Source organism: Ctenopharyngodon idella, chromosome 10 (genome assembly GCF_019924925.1).
Source record: "Ctenopharyngodon idella isolate HZGC_01 chromosome 10, HZGC01, whole genome shotgun sequence".
In the NCBI taxonomy this organism is placed as follows: domain Eukaryota; kingdom Metazoa; phylum Chordata; class Actinopteri; order Cypriniformes; family Xenocyprididae; genus Ctenopharyngodon; species Ctenopharyngodon idella.
The window spans coordinates 42,743,810-42,752,146 of NC_067229.1; positions in this window are offsets into that span (position 1 = coordinate 42,743,810).

Consider the following 8,337-nt stretch of genomic DNA (forward strand, 5'->3'; position numbering starts at 1 on the left):
TGGATTTATTCAGCTTAGGTTCTCATTCATTCTTATCAATCATTCTTATTATTATACAAGTCAGAGGGAAAAAAGACATTTTGTTTTTGTGTAAAAGAGGTTTTGAAAACAGAAACTAATCAAAACCACTGACACTGATTTTGACGGGGATTTTAAAACTATTTTTAAATGATTTATTTTATTTTATTGTCTTCCGGAGCACAAGTGAATAAATTGTACATAGTGAATAAATACATTAGATTAAAATAAATAAATTAATGAATAAATATTTCATTCATTTTGTTTAAAAATGTGTAAAAGAGGTTTTGAGAACAGTAACTAATCCAAACCACTGACACTGATTTTGACAGTGTCAAATGGATTTTATTTTATTTTATTTTATTTTATTTATCTTCTGGAACATTAATAAGTAAATAAATTATACACAGTGAATAAATAAATTAGATTAAAATAAATAAAAGTATAATGTGATTAAAAAGTATTACTTAGTCTACTAAATAGATTAAATTAATCAGTTTTATTATTTATTTTAATTTAATGTAAATAAAAATTTGATTAAAATTAAATAAAACAAATAAATAATATGTTTAATAGTACATTACTATAGTGAGTAGAAAAAATATAATAATGTAATATAGAAACTAATTTTAGATTTATAATATTAATTTTCTAGTGTATGAATTGGGTGTTTATAAAAGAAAGATGCCTTTTAAACTTTAACATCCAGGTTCTTAAAGGATAAAAATGGAACGGAAATGTTTTTCTCTTCTGTGGGAATTCTGGGAAACAACCTTAAGATAAGTACCAACTGATTACTTCTATACAATAAAAGTGAATAACGGGCTATAAGGACCATAAATGTATAAAAATGGTCAAACAGCAGATAGAAGCTACCAGAGAACCAATATGATTGACTGATGTGAAGCCTAAAGTAATATCACGGCATGTTCAAATGTGTGCGAATGAAATTTGATAGCTAATTTTCAATCATATTATGTCTTCACAAGACTTGAAGTTTTGTTGCACTTTGTTTTAAGGTGCTTTTGTGTCGCAGTCAAAGCTGGCATCCCCAGTACCCATTCACTTCCACTGTATGGAAAAGAGCAGCCATGATATTCTGCCTAACATCTACTTTTGTGTTAAAGGGAAGATAGATAGCATTAAAGGGACCTTGCGTGAATAAATAATGACAGAATTTTCATTTTTAGTGAACTATCGCTTTAAGGAGTCACCCAGGTGTGAGCAGGGCACAGATTCTCCAGAAAGGACAGATGCTGAGGTCTACTGTTCGCTCTCACATGAGGTTTAGTGTCCGTAGATCAAGCAGAGTGTGTCATTTAGTCTGAGGGCCTGATCAAATACACTTGCCTCTGCAGCCAATGAGGGGGGAGAGCTTGTTACTGGGCAGTTATGGGTTTAGTCTCTCTCTCTCTCTCTCTCTCTCTCTCTCTCTCTCTCTTTCTCTCTCTCCTCTTGAGGTCGATGTCATACATCAGCGTTCATAGATTCCCTGTGCTGCTGTGTGCGATTCTCCTGAACATCAGCAGTCTGTGCTGCTTTTAAGATCAGCTAATAGCATCAACTATCAGCTCACCTCAGCAACACGAGCAATATTAGGCTTATTAGAGGAACACTACCTGCTGACTTCAAATTATTTCTGTATATAGGGAATGTCAAAGGATATATTCATATGTTTTATTGCTTACTAGTCTTTTCTTTTTTACTCTGCACCAGCGTCTTTGCCTTAACGTTTGTTGAATCCTAAACAGGCTATTTATGTTTTGAAAACGCCTTTAGGCCAGCTAAAATCAAATATTTTAGACTGCTATAGACTTCTTTTTTTTTTATCTAAAATTAAGCTGCTTTTAATTTAAAACTGGTGAGATTTACATACTGATAATTTTTTTATGCTAAAACGGAATAATAAAAGCGAAAAGTCTCATGCGCCAGTGTATTTATGTAGTTCTCCTGACAAACAGAAGGGGGCGTCACTGTCAGGATAAATAAACCACTGACAATAAACATACCACCTCAGAAAGTAGTTGTGGGGGTTCCCTTCGTTCTCTCTCACGTCATCTTAAAAAATTGAAAAATTTGAAAGCTTCACAAGATTTAATATGATAAATCAAGCTAATTAAGAAATCTTTAGTACTTATAACAAAGAGTTTTCGACAAAATTAGCTACTAGCTATAGAATGGTAGCTAATATTGCTACCATTCATAACCCATGTACCAGTTCTTGTAATCTTAGTAATTATATACCATTTCTGACAAGAGTTTTGATTAAATGAACCTTCAGGAAAGATTTTCTGTACCTTTTGAATACATGTAAGTACAAATTTTTGTATATTTAGGTTTCAAACTTGTTTTCCAGGATTTTGAGTACTATATATTTGTGATGAATAAATGTATCGGTGTATAATATTATGTAAATTGATGAAACGACACTCTCAGAAAAAATGTGTAAAAATGGTACCTTCAGGAGTACAACAGCTTGTCACTGGGGCAGTACCCTTAAAAGGACATCTTTGTACCTTATTTCCTAAAAGGTTCATAGTAGTACCTTAATTGCTACTCTAAGGTACAATTACGCACATTTTAAGGGTAAAAAAAAAGGTACAAAGATGTCCTTTCAAGGGTACTGCCCCAGTGACAAGCTGTTGTCCCCCTAAAGGTACAATATTTACACATTTTTTCTCAGAGTGTTGAAACCTAATATAAATAGCAATGATTGCATTTTACTTATCCTGTATGCAGTATAAATAGAAGTGTATGTTTTGGATAATCCATTTATGTGAGTCTAAAGACAGAGTATTCTTTGCAATTCTCTTCAGCTTGTTCTGTGTTGGTCAGTCTTTCTGTTGACAGTTTTGTATTTAGGTCACACAGGAGCCCTCGGGCAGCAGTAAAGCATGTCCTCTACAGGAGTGATTGACACCTTCTCTGATGGCGAATGAAGTCTCCAGCTTCTCTGGGCTCCAGCCACAATAATAAACCAGCGCTGCACACTGACGGTTGGTCCTCGTCTCATATTTTTAATTTAATGTTTTATGTGATGCATTGTAATTGAGGCAAATAAATTGAGACAGTTGTAGAATAACACAATTAGTGTTTAATTTTTTTTCTCTAGGATGCAATCATCTTTTATTTCCCATTAATGGGAAACACCTCATTTTATGGCCTACTGAACCGAACAGCATGGATTGTGAATTAAATTGAGGTAAATAAATAAAAACAAGAATATCTTGCATCGCATATTTACACTGCTACAGCCTGGCATGTGTAACAGCCACGTAAACGACCTTTAAATCTAAATTAGAGCTGACTTCACCAGAATTCTTCATCATATGCCTTTCAACTTACACCATTCTTATCAACTATAATCCCAAAATAGATTTAACAGGGCTCCATTAAACCCATAATACCTGTCTTAGAAGTTTGGGATCTGTTAGAATTATCATGCACTATATTCAGCTACAAATACCTGAAAGCCTTTTAGGACTATAGAACAATAGACTTTCTGTTGCAAAATGTATTTTCCTGTCTAGAGAGACTAGCTTGGATTTGAATGGCCTTTTAATGTTGATCTGAAGTCCGTCTGTGTTGCTTTAAGATGAAAGGGAAGAAGAATTTGGTTTCGGATCAGAGTAAAAGCTGTGGCGTTGCATGTCAATCTCACTATCCCAGTGTTTCTGTGAGAAAGAAAAATCGTACAAGAGCTTTTCAAGCTCTCATTGTGTCTCTTAGACAGCAATGAGATTAAATGGAGAGAGTGTGAGACTTTTGTCTTCTACTTCTCAACTGTTCCCCAACTTCCTCCTGAGAAATAGATAATATATATATATAAGGAAGGAAGCATTATATATATATATAATGCTTCCTTCCTTCCATCTATATAATATATAATTTCCTAAAGTGTCTGTCCTCTAGAGTTATGAAAATGTCAAGAAAATGTCTCACACTGTGCACAAATTGAATTCAGACACATTTTGAAGAACAAATTAGTTTTACAACTGCTTCGCATCATTTGTCTCATTTATTTTACTGATCAAAAGGTGTCTTTGATTTTTATTTGATATTATATTATTTATTAATATTAAAATAATAATACATCAGAAATTGTCATATAAATTCACAAACCCTTTCAAGGACAAATTAGTTTGTCTTTTGTCTTATTTATTTTATTTCATTTTACTGATCTAGAGGTGTCTTTTATCTTTATTTTATATATTACTTATTTAAATAATAATAATAATAAATCAGAAATTCATAATAATATGAATTCAAACACTTTCAAAAACAATTAGTTGTGCAAGTGCTTCGCATTATTTGTCTCATTTATTTTATTTTTTATGATTATATTTTACTTTTCTTAATTTGTATATATTATATTATATTATATTATATTTTATTCTATTATATTATATTATTTAATAATAATAACAAATCCGAAATTGCAATATGAATTTAAAAACATTCAATAACAAATTAGTTGTGCAACTGCTTCGCATTATTTGTCTCATTTATTTTATTACATTTTATTTTTCTTAATTTGTATGTTTTATATTATATTATATTATTTATTAATAATAATAATAATAATAAAAATAATAAATCCGAAATTGCAATATAAATTCAAACACTTTCAACAACTGCTTTGCATCTTTTGTCTCATTTATTTTATTTTACTGATCTAGAGGAGTTTTTTTTTTTTTTTTGCTTATAATTATGTCAGAGACACAAACTCTTCAAATTTCTCAATATATTTTTTTTCTAATCGAGTTAAAATTGGAGCATGTATGCAATCAAACTGAAAAATCACTAATTGTGCAGCATATTATGATGTTCATGAGGATAATTGGAGCATTATTTCTTCTGCTCAAGTTCACAGCTGAGACCGTCTATACTCAGCAGCACATGTAGCATCTGCACATAGCAAACCTAGCCCTGTACATTCATCTGTCTGTCATGTTGACAGGTCTTCAGCGGCAGCAATGTTAACGTCCCGTGGCTGTTCTCCAGTGATGAGTCCAGATGGAGGCTATGTTGGTACCTGCCCTCCCATTTCCATTGCCAGCTCACTCCCTCCAGCCCCCCGTACACCTCCTCACCATCTGTGCCAACCTGCCGTCTCTCCGTCAGACAGTTGCAGGTTCCGCCGTGCGTGGCAGGCCTACAGCTGTGCAGACAGCCAGCCCAACATCTGTGTGTCCTATGGGAAAGACGGGGGAATGTCCCGCTGATCTACTCAGCTGCTGCTGGCCTTAAACACAGCCATGGCCCGGCAGTTCTGCAGACAAGACGGGTTTTGCTATGTAAGTCTAAAACAGAAAGGCACTCCATTCAGTATTTCTTACTGAACTTTTCCCAACCTTGCAAAATTCTATTGCTTATATTATTATTATATTATTACATTTTAAAACTGTTTTCAATTTTAATATATTTAAAAATGAGTTATTCCTGTGATGCAAAGTTGAATTTTCAGCATCATTACTCCAGTCTTCAGTGTCACATGATCCTTCAGAAATTATTCTAATATGCTGATTTAGTGCTCAAGAAACATTTATTATTATCAATGTTGAAAATTATTGTGCTGCTTAATATTTGTGGAAACCGTGATACTTTTTTTCCAGGATTCTCTGATGAATCTATGATTTATCTATCATGTCCGTCCGTCCGTGTATTGTTATAATGTAGGTACAATATGTAAATGTTTACTCATTCTCCATGTTAAAGGTAGGGTAGGCAATTTCGGAGAGGCTAGCAATAGCAAGCTAGCTTTGAAAGCATTAGAGCCCACCCTCTCTTCTGAGCGCTCTCCAAAGCCATGCCTCCAAACCACATGAACGCACACAGCAGAGTCTGCAAAGCGGCACGAGATGAGAGACGGCGTTAAATTACCTCATGTCTCAAAGCACATAACATAATAATAATAATGAACGTAAAACAAATTACAGAGCTCTTACTTATATCACCTGACTGCTGCAGATTAATTTCAGCATTGATAGTGTTGACATAGAAATGCAAAAATCCAAGTCTGAGAACTGAACAGCTCTGAGTAAAACGTCACAAGTTGCCATCGTAATTACGGTTACGATATGGCATGAACGCAGCATAAGCTCATTGTTTTGGTTCAGGAGTAAAAAGTGTAACTGTAAAAGGTGGCTGCTGTTTGTTTGTGGCGCTCGGTGACTGTCTGTCTACAACTAAGGAACACGCTGATGACATGATGTTTGCGTGAGCAGGTGCGTGGAGGTATGGAAATACATATGTTGACAGGCAGGTAGGACATCGTATTGTTGCATTTGGACCGATACACAATGACTGGACGAACATTTTTTGGTCCTGAGACTTCCACAGAAGATATATGTACTATTATACCACTTCTATTATTGATTGCCATCACAATGTGAATTTCAAGAATTTCAAAAAGTATAACAAAATATGTTCATAAAAAACCTACCCTACCTTTAACTGGACAGAGAAATTCACTTTTATTCATCAGCAAAAGTCTGCCAGATGACACATTTGTGACAGCTCCAGGGATTTTGTGAAAACTACAGATTATGCTTATGCATTTTTGTATCCTCACCCACGGACTGTCGGATCGACAGAGGGTTATTAACAGACCAGTTATTGTAAGGGTTTATCACTGAAAATAGTATCGTACTTTGTCTACTCTTTAAACAGCACAGTGGTAAAAATTGAACACTATGGCAACAGCTTTCTTACCTGTACTCGACGGCGTTTTGCTTCGGGAGTTGGGTGGAACTGATGCAACGGCAGTTTTTTTCAGTTTTACTCCTCCGTTTGGCATAAAACACTGTGTTCATGGTCATCCAGTTTGAAATGTTGACTACAAACACAGAGGTTTTTCAGATTTTCCCTCACGGTGTTCTCTTCGTATTATACGAAGATATACGATTATAAGATATACGATTGTTTGCAGCCTTTAGCCAACACTATGGCTGTTGCCTACAATGCGCTGGATCCTTCACTGGAAACCGAAAGTTACTCACTCCCACTAAATGTTTGAATTCTTGCACCCCGGAACAATACAAGTCGACACAATTATGACAAAGTTTGCTAAGAAGTTTTTCCTACTAAAGCAAGGCGCTATTTGACTCTGGTGGGAGACTGATGGGAGTGGCCTTGGACGGTAAAATGCCCAGTGCATTATGGGTGTTGAAGTTTTCCTACCCATTTGGCAAAAGGGAAGACAACAGCCTTTTTTCTCTGTTTTCTCTAGTCAGGTAGCACTGATTAAAAAAAAAAAATTGCCTGTAGACAGCCAAGTTTTATTAAAAGCCCATTTTGCCAGCGGTGAAGTACCCCTATAATATAATATGAGCAGAAATTGTGTATATTATGCTTGTGTTCAAATTAGAGGTAAAGAAATGCAACAATAATATTCCGTAATAAATATGTATATAAAAATATAATCAGTCAATAATGATGTGCACACAGTGATTCTGCCTCTGGTGATACACAGCTGGAGAAAATGAAACAAAATAGAGAAATAAATAAATAAAAGATCTTCATACATTTTTATGACCACACATATAAGGTCAGCCATGTGCTTTCGTTACTAAGCAACACAGCAAGCCTATGTGAGGGTTTTGTCAGAAGTTGACTCAGATGTGTTGTACGGCTGTGAGAGTAACAATCAGGCTTTGATTACTGTGCAGCATCAAGCCCGACAGCAGCTGCCTATGAGCTTAGTCCTGTGTATGAATCTGTCTCCTCCTCAAAAATTCAGTAGAAGCTCACAAATTATTAAGGAATAGTGGACATCTCAACAGAATTTTTTTGATAATTTTTTCTGAACCAATCAAATAAATGTAACTTCCACCATATTATTTTTTGTGTTTAATAGTGTTCTCTGGCAGAAATTTTGGTAACACTTTATTTTACAGTGTCCTTATTATATGTACTTAATGTAGTAATAACAGTAAAATATGCATAATTACATTCAACTAACTCTAAACCAAACACTAATTATGTACATGTTGTTAATTAATATTACTTAAATGTATAGTTACACTAACAAGGACACCTTACAATAAAGTGTCCAGAATTTCTTTGCTTTGCTAAGACTAATTTCATAGCATTTAATGTATATTAAATAAAACATTTACTAGTTTTTCATACGTTTTGCATGAGACAGATGCTAGATAGAATGTGATATCATTATATCTTATATTATCTCAAATAAATATTGAAATGATTTGCACTCCTTGTTAAGATTAAAATAGTAGAAAATTAATATTTATATGATCAATTTCCAATTTTTTTTTTCTTCTTTAATTCTGTCATTTATTACTCACCCTCATGTCG